Source organism: Pinus tabuliformis, chromosome X (assembly GCF_031772625.1).
Source record: "Pinus tabuliformis cultivar Carrire ecotype Pingquan chromosome X, CPIR1, whole genome shotgun sequence".
NCBI lineage: Eukaryota > Viridiplantae > Streptophyta > Pinopsida > Pinales > Pinaceae > Pinus > Pinus tabuliformis.
In genome coordinates, this window is record NC_142308.1 from 5,261,228 (window position 1) to 5,279,866 (window position 18,639).

At 38.5% G+C, this 18,639-nt stretch overlaps 1 protein-coding gene and 1 pseudogene across 1 annotated transcript in view; both read right to left on the reverse strand.

Moving 5' to 3' along the window:
• The window catches only part of MSD1 (manganese superoxide dismutase 1), a 205,584-nt gene that overhangs the window by 38,137 nt on the left and 148,808 nt on the right, over positions 1 to 18,639 (reverse strand). The gene's annotated exons all lie outside the window — the stretch shown is intronic.
• Positions 8,298 to 9,858, reverse strand: LOC149137997 (derlin-2.1 pseudogene; annotated as a pseudogene).

Sequence of the window (18,639 nt, forward strand, 5' to 3'; positions counted from 1 at the left end):
CACTTTGTTTCTTGCAAGCCCATGTAATAGGTCCAGAACCAAGAGTGAAGACATAACCTACAGTAGACTTCTGATCATCAGGGTCACCACCCCAATCGGAATCAGTTAAACCAACCAATAGAGGAGATGCTTCTGCATTGTAAAGAATCCCAAACTGAATTGTACCTCGAACATAACAAAGTATTATTTTAGCTACTTTCATGTGGGTTTTGCATAAACGGAGCAATAAGGCCAACAGCAAAGGAAAGGTCAGGACGAGTATGGGTTAGATACAAAAGTTTTCCTACAAGCTAACGATATATTTAGCATCAACTTCAGGGGAAGTACAAGTGACTGAAATTTTGACTCAAGACTGAAAGGGAGAAGGGGTTGGCTTACAGTCTTCAATGTGAAAGTGGCGTAGAAGATCACAGGCATACTTGGATTGGGAAAGGGAAATACCTTCCTTGGATTGCAAGACTTGAAGACCAACAAAATAATGCAAGTGTCCTAAGTCTGTCATTTCAAACTGCTTTTTAAGGCTGGACTTCACATGGTTTATAAGGTTGGGATCACTACCAGTAAGGATAAGGTCATCAACATAAAGAACAAGAATGATAAGAGACTTACCCACTTTCTTGGTGTAGACAGTATTGTCAGAATAACACCTAGAAAAACCAATATCTAAAAGAAAGCTATCCATTTTGGCATACCAAGCCCGAGGGGCTTGCTTGAGACCATAAAGGGATTTCTTAAGCCGACATACAAGGCTGGAGTCTATTTGTATAGAGCCATGAGGTTGTTCCATATAGATTTCTTCATGCAAGTACCCATGCAAGAAGGCAGATTTAACATACATCTGATGGACTTCCCATTTGAAAGAGGCAGCAAGGGAAAGAACAAGGCGGATAGAGTTCATTTTGGCAACAGGGAAGAAGGTTTCAGTGTAGTCAATGCCTTTAACTTGTGAAAAACCCTTAGCAACAAGACGAGATTTATGTTTATCAACTTTTCCATCTAGTTCAAACTTGGTTCTATAAGCCCATTTGCATCTAACAAGTTCTCGTCCCTTTGGAAGAGGAACAAGATCCCATGTATCATTTGCCAATAATGAACGATATTCTTCATTCATAGTTGCGTCCCAATTTGGATGGCCTGAAGCTTTTGCAAAGGTGTCAGGATCATGATTCACTGAAGCTTGAGCCAGTAAAGAAGAGGCTCTATCGAACTAAGAACATGTACATCGTTGATCTGTAGGATCACTTGCAAGAGCACTTGTTGCATCTCGAGTAGCACAGACCCATTTTGGAAGCTGAGGAGCTAAAGGAGGATCCTGAGAAGGTGGGGGAGGATTGTCATCCTCGCTGTCATCATCTGAAGAAGAAATGTTTTCAGAAGTAGAAGGGATAGAGAGAGGTGGCACATCCATCGAACTAGGCTCGTAGGCCAATATATTTTCAGCAAACTTTACATCTCTTCTAATGATAACATTTTTGGACTTAAGTGGAATAAGTCTATATCCTTTGACATCTTCAAAATATCCAACAAAAATACATTTTTCACTCTTAGGTTCTAAAGCTTTATGTTTCTCATCTAGAATATGGGCCCATGCTTCACTTCCAAAAACATGAAAGTGACCTACATCTGGTTTAATTGAGCTCCATGCTTCTTCTGGAGGGATATTCTTTAAAACCTTAGTAAGAGTGTGATTTACTATGTAATTTTCACAGTTAATTGCTTTTGCCCAAAAATTAAGACTAAGTCCTTTAGATTGAAGCATACAATTAGCCATTTCCTTTAAGGTGTGATTCTTCCTTTCAGCTACACCATTTTGTTGTGGAATATATGGAACAGTATGTTGCATTTGAATTCCATGCTGAATGCAAAAGTCGATGAATTTGTTGTTAACATATTCTCTACCATTATCAAATCTTAGCTTAAGAATTTGATGTCTAGATTGTTTCTCAACAAAGGCCTTAAAGGCCAAGAACATGTTAAATACTTCACTCTTGAATTTTAAGAAGTATACCCAAGTGCGTCTGGAGAAATCATCAATGAATTAAGAAATAATTGTAGCCAGAGGATGAAACAACTAGAAGTGGACCACATAAATCACTATGCACAAGTTGTAAAGGGGCTGAGGCGTGCCAAGAGGCACATTTTTCAAAACTACCTCGATGATGTTGTCCAAGTACACATTCGAAAGAAACACCATCTCTGCAAGATACCATAGTAAGACCTGTCACAATATTTTCTTTACATAGATTCTGAAGAGAGAAATAGTTTAAGTGACCAAATCGCTCATGCCAAAGTTTGCTCACTTCATCATTATGAGCAACAAATATCAAGGGATGATTTGATGACCCAAAGTTGTTAAACTTATACAACCTTGTAGAATCATCAGCAATGCCAGTAGCTAAAATCTGTCTAGGATCTCTTAGGTCCTTAATTACAACATTGTGAGGTGAAAATTCAATGATTTTACCTTCACCTAAATGAGTTATCTGATAAACAGATAGATGTCCCTACAACACTAAGAGATCTATCATCACCAACATATATATTTTTGGTGTTACAATCATTTAAAGAAGAAAACATGGCTTTGTCTTTGCCCATGTGATAAGAAGCTCCAAAATCAATGAGCCACTCATGAGAATGAGAAGAAAAAGATTCATTTAGTGCATAATCAGACCGAGATGCTTGACAACCACATGCAGAAAGTGTTATTCTTGAAGATGAAGTTAAAGTTGAAGAGTGCTCCAAATGGATGTTATGCTTCTTCATTGCTACTTCCAAGGCTTCCATCTTTTTAAAGCATTTGGATTATATGTGGCCATCTCGATTACAAAAGTGGCAATGTCTATCAGTCTTCTTCCCTTTGTTTTTATTTTCCTTATCATTTTGTTGAGATGATTTTTCATTTTGAGATTGAAATTTCTTTGGACCCTTGTTTGGTTTAGAACCATTCTTTTTAGAATACTGCTTATTAGGATTCTTTGAATTTGGTTGTCATTGGGCAGCTAAGGCTTTCTTAGAAGAGTTTCCAAGATTAAGAAGACCAAGATGCAAAAGTTTTTCTTGTTCTCTTATTAAAGAATCACAAAAGGCATCAAAAGAGGGGGACTTGTAGATTTGTCCTTGAGAAATGAAGGCTTCTCTAGTAGAATGGAAGGTGGAAACAAACATAGAATAGGCTGGTCCCAACATAGGAAGAATGGAATAAATAAGGCTACCATCTTCTTTCTTTACCTTAACACCTTCCAAGAGAAGTCTAAGGGTCTTGAACTTGGACAAAAAATCTTCAATAGAATAAAAATTATTGGAGTCCAACGGAAGCAAACTCATTTTCGAGTTGATGGGCTCTAATTTCATTTTTAATTCCAAAAACTTTAGTGAGTTGTTTCATTGCTTCATTTGGGGTATCAAGTTCTGCGATATGGAATCTAAGGTCTGGAGAAATAGACATCCCTATCAACCCACGTGCTTGATCTTGCCTATTTTCCCATTTGGTTGCCTTATCTTCATCTTTAGGTTTAGTTTCTTGGACTAAGGCTATTTAGTATTCTGTAAAGACCTTTACTTCTAAGTAAATCCACAATGTAGGACCACCATTGGAAGTAGTTGGTGTTGTCAAGAATAACTTGGCATGAACTTTCCATTTTAACATAAACTAAAGCTGTAGATGTTGAAACTAAGTGTTCCAATGGAAAGATCTTGAAAAATTACGCTGATTCAAAAAAAAACGGCTCTGAAAACAGCTTCCGAATGAAGAAGTTATGGCTTTTTGAAGAAAAGTTGTTGAAGATGCCGACGAAGTGCGTGAATGTGCAGAAGTGAATAATAATGTTATATTTTTTAAAAAAATCCTCCCCCTTTCCAAGCTTAATCTAATTAGCTCACTTTATAAAAAATTATGTGATCCACTTTTATAAATAAGTAAAAGTCACTTTTACAATGGTACTTTATGAGCTACCCACTAAATTGTAACTTAAATAAAAAATAAAAAAGACTTAAGAATTATAAGTGACTCACTTTTTATAATGGGTGAGAACACTTTTACATAAAGTAACTTTAAAACATAAGTTACATGTGCTTTTTGAAAAAGTAACTCAACAAAAAGAAAGACTTGAACCCAAGACCTCTATTCTCATAAAGTAACTTTGGATCAAGTGAGTTAGCTTAAAAGGTTATTAATTTTTGGAAAAGAGGAAGGGGTTTTTTTTTTTAGCCACAGAAGCTTTGGGGTCTATGCTTACTTGAAAAAGCTCTTTTGCCTACAAAACAAAAAACCACACAACCCAACACAGACATGCAAAAAAAAAATGAACATTATGGCTTGAAGTTAGCTTTTGCCGGAAACTAAATACTTTCCTCAATGTTTCTAATTTTCCGAGATCACACTAAGGCGCGGCGGAAAAGAGCATACGCATGAGAAAAATGCTTCCTTTCTGTTTTTGATTTGCCCAGATTGCACACAGTCGCGGGGCAAAGAGCATACGCAGAAATAAAAGGCATAGATCCGGTAATAAAAAAACAGAGAACTAAATAAACCGAAATAAATAGAGAGATGAATAACTAAAACTGCAAATAAAGATTGTATACCTCCAGATCTTAAAAATGATGTAGCTAGGGCTACCAGAAACCTTTTCGCGTGAAACGAAAGGGGTTCCTCAATGGAACAGATGCTCCTAACACAATGGAACAGTCCTCTCGGCCAGAAAGCGGTCAGAAATAGTAGATCTAGGAAACGACAGTCAAATGTAGTTGTATCGACTTCTGATTTGGATTACCAATGGGTGCGGCCCTCAAATAGCTCTGATACCATGTAGGAATTTACAGGGTAAGTTCCTCAGACATAACACCAATGGACACCACTCACAAACAAATCACAGATCAATACACCAGTGTTCTTGACGTGGTTAAAACCCTCAAAGAGGGAAACAATCCACGGCCTGAGCCAACGCGGCCACGGGGGCTTGGAAACAGAAAGGTCAGGGAAGGTAACTCAAGCAACTAAGCACTACCACTACAAAGGCGCTCATGGAAAATGGTTCGAATAACCTTGTATAAGACTACGACACCTTTCCGAAAGTAAACTTCAAGCCTAGGAATTGTTCCTTCCCTTAGAGTTGGTAGCACCTAATAAGGTCACGTAGTAACTCTCTCATACCTAAGTGAGGTAAATTGTTCACAATCATAAGCTAGTAGGACAGTTGATGATACTTGTATGAAGTAATTTGGTGGTTTTAACATTGAATATAGTCAACCTTGATGCTCTTATGGTTCTTGATAGCAAATGTGCAGCAAGCAAAGGAGCAACACAAGAAGTAGCAAGGGATGAAGGAGCAACAGCAAACAAAGGAGCAGCAAAAGGAGTAGCAAGGGATGCAGGAGCAGCAGCACGCAAGAAGCAACAACAAGCATGCATGGTTGCGATCAATGCTAAATAAGCAAAGGTAGACATATGTTGTTATAGCTACAAATCAGCAAACAAAGGAGCAGCAAGCACAAAGAACAACAACACAAGGAGCAGCAAGCAGTAAGAGAAGGCAAAGGAGCAGAAGAAGGAGGAAGAGTTGTGATACATTAAAATGTTTTGATAATGTTGCAGAGGTTACTATATTAAATAATTTGTTGTGATGTAAAATTGTTCATTAAGCTTAATTGTTGTGATGCAAAGGCAAGACTCCAAGGCAAAGGCAAATATTGTTATGCATTAGTGAGAAAGATTTGTATTTGATGTTGGCATGAGTTTGATTCATTTAATGATTACATGTGGCTGAAAGTAATATTGGATGAATTATTTATTATGTTCTAATATTCAAGATCTGATGGTTTTGGAAACGAATGAGTGAAAGGCAAAGAGACAAGCCTATTCACTTCATATTCCTATGTGGGATACAAACAGCCATAAATATATATCTATAAAAGATGTCATTTTGGAAGGCACGAGTGGTTAGAGAATGGATGAATGTGTGGGAGTTGATTGAGCTATTATGCATTAGTTGCTTGGCACTTATGAAGCGGATGTGAAGTAGAGTTGAAGGGAAAAAGATGTAGAAATGAAGATGGAGATATGCAAAGTTTATGACCAGGTAAACCAGTACATTGTTATTTCATGTTCACATAAGGGGACGGTAGTCTCCTTTCAAGTTGAAGTTTGATCAATATCCAGTGGGAGTTGGTTGAGGTAGGAGCCTCTTATGGGTTATAGCCTACAAAAAGCACATGGGAGTTGGAGCTTCCTTGCATGTTGCAGCTTGCAAAAAATGGAGGTAGCATCCTCCTATAGGTTGGGGCCTACAGAAAATCAGATGCAATAAGGAGTAGGAGCTTTCCTTGCATCACAACAATAATAAAACCATGGTTTTCTCCCTTTATGGGTTTCCACATATATCTGGTGTCAATGTGTGTTGTTATTATGTGTTCATGTATCTAGTTTGGTTTGCTTATTACTTGTTGATCACATATTCATATGCTTGTTATTGTTTGTTAAGTTGCTCATGTTATGTATTAGTTAATGAGATAAATGAAAAGAATTTTAATGTCATTGAATATACTAAATTGATTCACCCCCCCCCCCCCTCCGCTCTCAGTTTAGTCAAGTTTTCAACAATTGGTATTAGAGTCGGTTCCTTCTATATAAACCTAACAGCTTGAAGGTAGATCTGGTTGAGTCATGGACTATCAAAGTGTACATATGTTGAGTGCAGCAAACTTTCATGAGTGGAGAGATAAGGTGAAAACCGAATTGATAGCTTATGGACCTGGTGTATGGAAGCTTGTATGTGAAGGTTACTGTAAAAACTCTCCCTCTGTGCAAGAAAAACAATGGAATGCTAAGGCAAAATGTGTTATATATAACAATCTTCATAATAAGGATCTTGATACAATAATAGATTTAACTTCTACAAAAGAAATATGGGATAGATTGCAGCTCATGTATGAAGAGGCTAGCAGCAACAATGTAGAGAAAGGAAAGAGAAAGAGGAAGGAGGAAAAAACTTGTCAAAGGGAAAGTGTCTAGTTAAATGAAACCTCTACCTGTGTGAATGTACTTGACTCTCTTGAAGAAAAGGAAAATGAAAATCAAGCTAGGCTTGACTTATCATTGGCTAGTATAGAAAGATTGAAGAATGAAAACAAAGATCTGAAGAAACTCATGCAGATATGTGATGAGAGAGAGCATGAGTACAAGGAGGAAATTGTCAGCCTGAAGACACAACTTGAAGAAGCAAGGAGACTAGAAGAGGTGATGTGTAGTAAACTCAAGTAGAGAGACCCACAATGTAAAAGATTAGAAGCTAAGGTTGATTTAGCTAGAAGAGAGTTAGATGAAAAGAACAAGCTCTGTAAGCAGCGAGGAGAGGAGATAGCATTCATGAAGGACTCAGAAGAAAAGAGCAGTAGCTCAAAGGCATCCATAGAGGATAATGAAGCAGCCCTAGAAAAACCACTAGAGGAAGGTACAAGTAGAGTAAATAACAAAGAGGCAAACAGTACCAAGAAACAACAACAAGAGCTAAAGAGTGTTTCACAGGAAATGATTTTTCAAAAAGGTCATTTCCTTCTAGAGATGAGTTGAACAAATTCAAAAGATCTCAAAGGAGATTCTTTTCGCCTAGAAAAGATATGAAGTGTTTTTCTTGCCATGAACCTAGACACATTGCAGCAGAATGTAAGACAAAGAAAATCAATTTTAATCAAAAGATGCAGCAAATGAGATTGTTATGCAAAGAAGTAGGAAAATACATTCGCAAAGAAAAATAAAATCTACATAATGAATGAGGTTCAACAGTACTCTCAACATGCAGACATTGAGGACATAGTCAAGGTGTCTACACTCAATGGTTATTTTGTTGTGAAGAAAAAAAAATATTGCATAATGTGTGGATCGTGCAAGTCATTATATGTGAAATGGGCAAACAAAAAGGACCTACAATTCACTGTAAACTTAGTTCATAAATATCTCCTCATCAAATAAGAGAAGTTTGTTGGACCAAACTCTCATCGAGTGTGCCCCCCTCTACTATAGTTTGGACTATCACTATATGACAAAGAATAGGAGTTGTGTAGACGGTCAATCATTGTGATGGATTAATAGTGGTGCAACCCATAACTACAGAAAGTATTCGAGAGGATTCAATGATAACATATTGAGTAGCAATCTGAGATCCATATGCATAAGGGCACCAAAGGGAGATCATGAAGTAAACAAATATATATATATATATATATCCAAAGGCCACCACCTTTGTGTACCAATGTTGAAAGTCTCTACATCAATCACTGATGGAATTGTGGCAAAAGAGGAAAGCTTAAAGCGAAGGCAGGAGCTCTATGGTTTTAACAAATTCGTGAAGCGCCTGAGCAAGGATTCTTGCAGACGCAGGGGGAACAACAACATTTTCATCAGGGAACATTGACTTGATGAACGAAGGAGTTTTTAGAATCCGACAACCAGTCATAATAGGATAAACATCTTCCATAAAATAGTATGCATGACCAGCAACCATTCCCAATAGATCAACCAAGGGGTTGCTCCCAACAAGTACAGAGAATCCAAGAAGCACCCATGGTAAGTATGGTGCAGTAAATGTGAAAATAGCAAGGAAACTCATATGGACAAAAGGATTGCATTTACACAACACGTAAACCATCATAAATGTCAGAGAGTTGCTAGGAAATAAGATTTTGGAAAAAGATTGAGAGATATGGGACCATGCCGCCCATTAAAACGACTGTGGTTAGCACAGTTCCTCCAAATTACAACATATAGAAGAAGTTTGCAGTCCTTCCCTTGGAGTTCTCTTCAAGGAGTTTCCCATTCAAACGACTGCAGTTAGCACAGTTCCTCCAAATTAGAACATATAGAAGAAGTCTGCAGTCCTTCCCCTGGAGTTCTCTTCAAGGAGTTTGCAATATCGAGCCAAGAAAAACATGTGGAACAGAAAGTCCAACTCCATTTTCACGAAGAAGAAATTTGTTATCAAACACTAGAACTCAGACTGCTTGACCACCAGAGTGGGATTCAAATAGAAGTCGTAAGTCGATATTATCTCGAGGGAGCATCCAACAGTGGTGAGGATAAAAACTGTGAGATAGGAACGAGTAATTATGGGCATTTGCTTGTACCAATGTTCTTGAGCCATTGAAAAGTTTCATTCAAACCCTGAAAGATTTTTGAAGTTTATATAGGAAATGAGTCCCTAATATCCTCCTCAAACGCAAAATTCGCAATGCCTAGCTGAGGATTTCCAAAAATCATCAAGTTCTCGTCCTAGAGAGCTCCACCATCGATCCCCGCGGTTACTAGGGATTACGGTGGCTGAGAGAACTGAGAACAAATTAATTCTTCGGACAAAAACTCCATCCCAGCCTAATTCTCTGCTGGCAAAGAGATTTGTGCGTGATCTTCCACCACTGACCAATACATGGCATGCACAACATTCTAAACATATGGAGAAGATATGGAGGTTGTGTTATTATTCTAGAGCATCCAAATTTGTATTATTCTGGAGCATTCAAAGCGTTATTATCATTGACACATGGAGTGTTATTATTCTGGAGCATGGATCGTTATTATTCTAAAGCATGCAGCATTATATTTCTGAGTTGCGTTACAGTATGATACCTCTGAGCAACATCAAGTAGAGCGATATCTCTGAGCAATGTCAAGCAGATCGATACCTCTGAGCTACATTAATTACACACCCAACATCACTGAAAAACGTTGCAAAGAACGCTGAAGCATATTGCAGCATCAGATCAAAGGTTCTGGCCTCCATAACACTGAGAACGTTGCCACTGCACTGCAATCCATGCTACACGATTCATCAATTCTGAAACTTTCTCTCCAGAACGCTGCAAACGGTCTCTACAGAACACTGCAAATGAAGACTCTGGCGACGGCATCATGAAGATTCTTCCAATTCGCTAAAACCAAATTTTATCTCAAAGTTCTTTACCCCTTGCCATAATTTATTTCTTAAAACAGCGAGGGAAATCACATTTGTTATTCTTAAAGTCTCAATGATCGAAGACATGGAAAACATTAATATCTCCAAAGCTTGGCTTATGAAAGGGATTGTTTCTACTTCCATTGCCAGAGGAAACCGTAGATGTGATAGACACACAAGTTATGAATGCATTATGCCAACACATTATGAATGCATTATGCACCCAACACGTTAATACCTACATAACGGGTTATTGGAGGGGTTGGCACGTTAATCATTGCATGTTAATACTGGAAAATTCAGCGTATTCAGAACGGTTACATAGTCAGTGCCACCTACAGAGCCAGTGCGTTATCGCCTAGGGGAATCAGTTGTAATTGCAGGCCAAGGGAATTCGTTACTGACGTATCCATTATAATTGGTGGCATTATATATCATAGGTAAATAGAGATAGGAACCTGAATCTCGGCCGTCGGTTTTAGCAACTCTGAGTGAATTTTTCAATTCTTTTTTTTGCAAAAAATTGTTGTAGCAAAAGAACCAGCCATGTCTAGCGTTGACAAGGCGAAAACCAGGGTGTTGCTGCAGTGAGCGTGGAGGAAGAAAAGAAGCTCATGGACCAGGGTGCACACATTAATCTCAAGATCAAGGGCCAAGATGGAAATGAAGTATTCTGAAAAACCAAACGTAGTACTCAACTGAGGAAGTTAATGAATGTTTACTATGATAGGCAATCCGTTGATTTTAACTCCATAGTTTTTTTGTTTGATGGGAGGCATTTACGAGGGGAGAAAACTCCTGAAGAACTTGAAATGGAAGATGGGGATGAGATTGATGCCATGCTTCATCAAATAGGAGGAAGGCGTTAAAGTGGGTTGTCAACTGGATGACAACCTCTTGTCACGACGGTTTGAATTTGGAAATATGTCAGAACTTATTTTGAACTTAGTTTCGGCATGTAATATTAATTTTCATAGGCTTAAATAATGTGCTCAAAGATAATATATATATATATATATATATATATATATATATATATATATATATATATATATATATCTGTGTGTTTGTGTGTGTCTTTGTATGCAAAACCTTGCAGCTTGATGGTCCTCTGGCAGTAATACGAATCTTTGGCAACTATAATGAGAATTATCTCTGTGATTCGGATCTCCTTGACTCTATAGTAACAACAATACAAACTATAACGGTAATGCAAGTAACCGATCTAAGGCTAATAATAATCTGACAGAGATCTGAAATACTTTTGCTTCTGGATACATTCAACAAAAAAATGAATTCTCATGTACAATGCGAGCTACTCTGATCCAAAACACTGTTGCACAATTATTCGAAGCTTATCTTTGATGGCTCAGTGATGCAAATTATCTCCCAAGGTAAGATGTGAAGTTGTATCCATGGTATTTGACTCGACAAGATTACAACGCATTCTATGGTTCTTTTATGTTATTCATCTGTGTGGCTTAAATTCATTCATTGTGTCCTGCTGAGGGTAACGTAGGAGACAACATTATAGTGTATTATATGCCATATGGTGATCAATCTTTGCATAAAGGCTCGTTATATATTTTGTGGCTTGCTATAATCAACAAAGGGTTGTTGTAACTTGTATATATATATATATATATATATTCAGTAGCTTGCATAGCCAACAATGTGCTCTTTGCAACAATTCTCTTATGTACAATATCTCTCTACATCAAAAGCATGAGAAGCAGACTGTGGCTCATTTTTGGCATTAATATCTTCAACAATGTTGGATGGGAAAATAACAAATTGCATTGAAGTTGAAAAATGGATTAAGTAACATTCACTTGCATGTGAACGACAACCACTCGCATGTTTCACAGCGGTTTCCATCAAGCAAATCCAACTGATATATGTTGCATGCATGCAATATATCAAGGTTGCTATCCAATGGTTTAGTTCGTCCACAATAAATAAGAATGGATAATGAAATTGTTGGTCATTGTCAGTATGTGTTTTCGACTCTTTGTAAAGCTTGCATTTTGTGAAGATCATTTACTTCCTCATGTTCATCATGCATATTATAAAACCAAACTAGATTGAAAGACTTTGTTGGCATCTCTATGGCTCCTACAGTGTCCTATTATGGCTACTAAAATATAACAGTTGTGGTATTGTCAGAAGTTTGATGCATTTTTTATCCTGAGTTTTACACAAAATTTCATGGTTTTGAATGCTATTAGTCTGGGTATCAATAATCATTCATATAAAGGGGATATTGTGATTGCATGCTGGGATGTAGCAGTGAAAATACAGGGAGGCTTGCTAAACCAAGAAGACATCATATTTATAAGAATGGGTATTTTCTTTTGGTTGTTATTAATCTAGTGATGACAGGTTAATTTAGCGAAATTCAAAGGCGTATATTCACATCCCTTGAGAACTGGCATTGATGATCAGCAATGCAAAATTGTTATGCTACAGGTATGAGCACAAAGACCTAAATATTCACTTTGCAATTTTTGTGAGCTCAATGCAAGAATCAAACATGATCATAACAAATGGCATACCAGCTATGCAATACCAGCATTCTTTAATATCAAGAATTATGTCCTTTGCATTATGGAGAGCAATCATGATACCAGACTTTAACCTTATGGGCGTTGAATATGCATTGGGTTTCAAAGCATTGAAAGTGTCTTTGGCAGCGTTAAATCATTCTGGATCGGCATTATTATATGAAGCAACATATAATTGGCATGCTGCAATTAATTGGAAGCAACATTTATTGTCATTTCATACATTGCCTTGGAGCAACATTCATATGATCTACACTGCAGGGTTGGAGTATTGAAGAAGCTTATATTATATATGTGCTCAAAACTGAATCCGAGGGGATATTAACAAATATACAGTCATAAACTAGAACCATACCATGTTTTCCTTACCAAGCGTTCTCTCAACAGTTTTCTTGCTTTCAGAGTGTTCTCACAACAATATTTGCACCACTCTTACAATGTTTCCATGTCATATAGAGCAGGGTTAACTTTGGAGCAACATTCATCCAATATGAAGGAGCCCTAATAAGCCATCTGGAGTAGCATTTATTCAACCATGCAGAACAATAAATTGTAGGTTATAAAACATGATGACCACTACACTACACTGAGGATTTTTTTTTCTTCTGGGCTACAAGACATTTGTAACCCCCTTGCCATTGATGTCAAAGGGGGAGGTAATTAGAGGAAGAAAGACACTTTTGAAAATAAAAGGGGGAGGAAAAATGTGTTGCCATCAATACCAAAGGGGGAGATTGTTGGCAATATTGTCATTGATGGAAAATGTGTAGCAAGCAAAGGAGCAACACAAGGAGTAGCAAGAGATGCAAAAGCAGCAGCAAGCAAAGGAGCAGCACAAGGAGTAGCAAGGAATGCAAGAGTACCAACAAGCAAAGGAGCGGCACAAGGAGTAGCAAGGGATGAAGGAGCAGCAGTGAGCAAGGAGCAGCAACAGGCAAGGAGCAACAACAAGCATGCATAGTTGCGATCAATGTTAAATAAGAAGAGGTAGACATATGTTGTTATAGTTGCAAATCAGCGAACAAAGGAGCAGCAACCACAAAGAACAACAGCACAAGGAGCAGCAAGCAGTAAGAGAAGGCAAAGGAGCAGAAGGAGGAGGAAGAGTTGTGATACATTAAAATGTTTTGATAATGTTGCAGAGGTTACTATATTAAAGAATTTGTTGTGATGTAAAATTGTTCATTAAGATTAATTGTTGTGATGCAAAGGCAAGACTCCATGGCATAGGCAAAGATTGTTGTGATGCATTAATGAGAAAGATTGGTATTTGATGTTGGCATGAGGTTGATTCATTTAATGATTACATGTGGCTGAGAGTAATATTGGATGAATTATTTATTTTTGTTCTAATATTCAAGATCTGATGGTTTCGGAAACGAATGAGTGGAAGGCAAAGAGTCAAGCCTATTCATTTCATATTCCTATGTGGGATATAAGCAACCATAAATCTATCTCTATAAATGATGTGATTTTGGAAGGCACGAGTGGTTAGAAAATGGATGAATGTGTGGGAGCTGATTGAGCTATTATGCATAAGTGGTTTGGCACTTATGAAGTTGATTTGAAGCGGAGTTGAAGGGAAGAAGATGCAGAAATGAAGATGAAGATATGAAAAGTTTATGACCAGGTAAACCAGTACATTGTTATTTAGTGTTTGCATAATGGAATGGTACTCTCCTTTCAAGTTGAAGCTTGATAAATATCCAGATGGAGTTGGTTGAGGTAGGAGCCTCATGTGGGTTGTAACCTACAGAAAGCACATGGGAGTTGGAGCTTCCTTGCATGTTGCAACTTGCAGAAAATGGAGGTAGCAGCCTCCTGTAGGTTGGGGCCTACAAAAAATCAGAGGTAATGAGTAGGAGCTTGCCTTTGCATCACAACAATAATAAAATCGTGGTTTTCTCCCTTTATGGGTTTCCACATATATCTGGTGTCAATGTGTGTTGTTATTATGTGTTCATGTATTTGGTTTGGTTTGCTTATTACTTGTTGATCACATATTCATATGTTGATTATTATTTGTTAAGTTGCTCATGTTATGTATCAGTTAATGAGATAAATGAAAAGAAATTTAGTGTCCTTGAATATACCAAATTGATTCACCCCCCCCCCAGTTTAGTCAAGTTTTCAACCCTATGAGAAGAAGAGGATGAACATACCCGAGGCTGATGAAGATGTACGAAAATAAAATGCATAAACCAGATATCAAAATGCAAAAGAATGCTAAGGAATGTAAAGCAAGAAAAAGATAATTATAGCTTGAGCTCTACCCCCTCTTATATAGCCACTTGTCCTCGAGAGTATCCATGCATATCACACATATCAAAGTAAAAGGAAACCTCATTGAACATCCATAGCCCGATGAAGCGATAAGATGACCACTATTAAAGGGGGATTATACCATCATTATTACTTGATAAATCAATAAAGCTTTCTAAACAAGACATATCAAAGCAAGATAGAAAAAGGGATAGTACGAGGGCTTGGAAAAAGAAAGGTCAGGGAAGGTAACTCAAGCAACTAAGCACTACCACTACAAAGGCGCTCATGGAAAATGGTTCGAATAACCTTGTATAAGACTACGACACCTTTCCAGAAGTAAACTTCAAGCCTAGGAATTGTTCCTACCCTTAGAGTTGGAAGCACCTAATAAGGTCATGCAATAATTCTCTCATATCTAAGTGAGGTAAATTGTTCACAATCATAAGCTAGTAGGACATTTGATGATACTTGTATGAAGTAATTTGGCGGTTTTAACATTGAATATAGTCAACCCTAATGCTCTTATGGTTCTTGAACCCATGATATTAGTCTCACTTGATTCCTTTAATATGTATTAGATAATTCTTCCAACTCCAACTAGGATCCCTTAAGCGATAAGCAATGCTTATCCCTTACTTGGAGCCTTTTTCAGCAAGCATTAACTTTGGTGAGGACATTCCACTAATGATGTGACCCTCCTCTAGCCCCACGACCATGGATGGTGATCTATGATGCCACCTTGTTTACTTAAGAGATGGTGAACCCCTAAGATGAATGGATGCCCCCAAGCAAGCAGTGCACCTTCTTTATGGACGTTGCACTTCTCTTAATGGTCCCTAAAAGTGTTAATCACTTGGGACCACCTTGGAGGGGTAAATACACCCTCTACCTTGATGACATCATGCCCAAACCTTGATGATGGCATCATAGTTCCTCATTTGATGATGATGTGGACTTTGGAGGGATATGCCACTTCATTTAGATGGAGATATATGACTTAGGGGATAAGATACATTCCTTAAGTCATTCCTTGCACCTTTTCATGGAGAGACATGCCTTTTGGATAATGATGTCACCCTTTAAAGACACTAGACTATGGATGGTGAGTTATGACACCACCTTGTTTACTTGAGAGATGGTGAATCCCTAAGATGAATGGATGCCCCCAAGAAAGCATTGCACCTTCTTGATGGACATTGCACTTCTCTTAATGGTCCCTTAAAGTGTTAATCACTTGGGACCACCATGGAGGGGTAAATACACCCTCTACCTTGATGACATCATGCCCAAACCTTGATGATGGCATCCTAGTTACTCATTTGATGATGATGTGGACTTTGGAGGGCTATTTTAGTGATATGTCACTTCATTTGGATGGAGGTACATGTTGATTTTTGTAGCATCGGATGTGCTCTAGCCTCGATATTTTGCAGAGAGGCTAAGACACATGCATTCTCCAATACCCAAAAATCGTTTGGGGAAATTCCACCTAGAGATGGTTTAATTAAAATAAATAACCTTTTTAAATGGTTCCTAAGTCTAAACTTAGGAAATCTGGTTAATTAAAGGGTGTTAATTAAATCTGGTGTGAATCTTCTAGAAGAAGATGAGGATCAACTCCCAATTAATCTTAGCCTTTGGTTATGTTTTAATCTTGGTCGTTGGTGCTCCAACGAGAAATTATAAGAAGGAGCTTGATGGTTACTTGGAGAACATATCGAGATAGTGAGATCAAGAGATCGAATTTCTCAAGAGTAGCAGCACTGAGTTGCCGAAGAGAGATCAAGTGATCTTCTTGCAGTGAGGGGTAGGGATAGTAGACCGGAGGAGAGTTTTTCCAGATTCGGAGAGTGAAAGGCAGAGAAGGCATAGAGAGGTACAGAGAGGCAACGCAGTGCCACGCAGAGGCAACACAGAGCTTCAGAGGGAGTCCGAAATTTTGTTGGGAGAGTCGAAATCTAGTGCCAGAAGTCGGGGTGTGAGACGTGAGGGCCAGGGGGTTGAAGTTCCATTCAGCATAAGATCAAAGGAGGAGGTGACGCAAAGCCTAGAGGTTGTGACACAAATCTGCATAGTCTAACGCAAACGCTGCGCAGAAGCAGCCTGGGGCTAGCCATCCAGAGCTTGGATCAAATTTGGATCGCCAGTGACAGTGTGAGATTTTTCTCACTACCACTTTGCTAGTTTATTCTTTGTATTAGATTGCCAGTTTGGGCATCTAGAGATTTGTACTCAGAAACTACTGCATAATAATAAAACCCTCAATCGTTGCACCGGTTTTCCCAAGTTGGGTTTTTTCATGGACGTTTGTCTGAAAACAATGTGTAATTGTGTGTGTTTATCTCTCTCCTGTGCAGTATTTATTTTGTGTAGGCTGCAGTGTATGTATTTTGATATCTGCCCTAGAAAACTGCAAATAATTTGTTTAAAGTAATATAACAAATAGGAGAAATATCATCAGTTTGTTGCAATAGGAATCGGACCACTAATTTTTCACATGGTATCAGAGCATAGATGTAAGCTAAAGAGCTCATTTAAAGGCAGAAGAGGGAGTTCGAAAACACTGCGTAGGCAGCATTTCAAAACCTCAGGGTGGTTGCACAGTCCATTGACCAGAAGGGCCAATTTACGTGGAAAATTACTTCTCTAAGTGAGTCGACAGAGAGTAAATTTTCTGGATCAAAGATTCGCAGAGGCAGAGGGAGCAGCACAACAGTTTCCACGCAGAGCAGATCTTCAGTTGGAATAGCGTCATTTTGCAGCATTTGTTGCCAGAATAGCGTCATAAGGAGAGGAGAGCACATAATGAGGGAATTCTATCGTCAAGGGACTTATAGCCAAGAAGTTTGAATTTTCACCATAGAGCAACAATAGCTCTGTGCAGGATTTCTCACTCCAAAAGGGAGTGTGAATAACCGGGCAGCAGTTGCGCAAAGGAGAAGAGGAGGAATTCGACATATTTATCAGAGAGATGGTATCAGCTGGGTTGAGAGATCAAGATCAGTTGAACAGAGCCTCCAATTATCTGATCTGGAAGGTTAGAATTTCTTACCTTCTAGATGAGCATGATCTCAAAACTTATGTCGATAGAGTGGTAGTTGTACCCGCCAATGCAGATCCGCTAAAGAAGAATAAGAAAGAGATGGCGAGACCTAAGAGGTTTATTCTTGATGGGGCTCGAAATCATGTGGTATCTCACATAGCTGGCAAACATATTGGCCAGCAGATGTGGGAAGCACTAGCTACGTTGTACGAAGGATCTTCCGATCAGCGGAAGATGTATCTTGAGGAGAAGCTGAGAGGAACGAGTATGCAGAAAGGGGAGTGCATAGGGTAAGTAGAAGGTATTTCTATGATAGGGCGATGCCTAGGTCTAAGGCTGAAGCTATTTAAGTAAGCAGTTGTGGGATGAAACTTAGTTAAAGCTAGAGAAAGTTTTGCATCGTGGCAATTGTGGGCTAAGAGGAGGTGGTCGCAAGTTGCCTCGGCACTTGGAGCAGGGCCGCAAGGTCTAATATGGAGGCCAAAGTGGAACAGTACGGCTACAGGGCATCTGAGAGACTAACATAGGGTCTGCTCCAACTAGGCAAGGACTGTTGAATATTATCGATGTTTTCTAGGGCTGGAAGTGACCTTAGGAGGCTTGTTAAGCCAACAGAAAGAAGGTCGATTTGTTTCACAAGCGGTTGAGGGTCTGATCTAAGAGAGCAAGGGTTGTAGCAGAATAGCAGAGTTCTAATCAGAAAAGCCAAGACAAAACAAGCTTGGTCGTAGGCCTAAACAGTGGATCTGGACAAATTAGATGAGGTCGAGGGCTATCAGATTGGAAGCTAAGAATGACTGAAGATCTTAGGGCTAAAGGACTAGCCTAA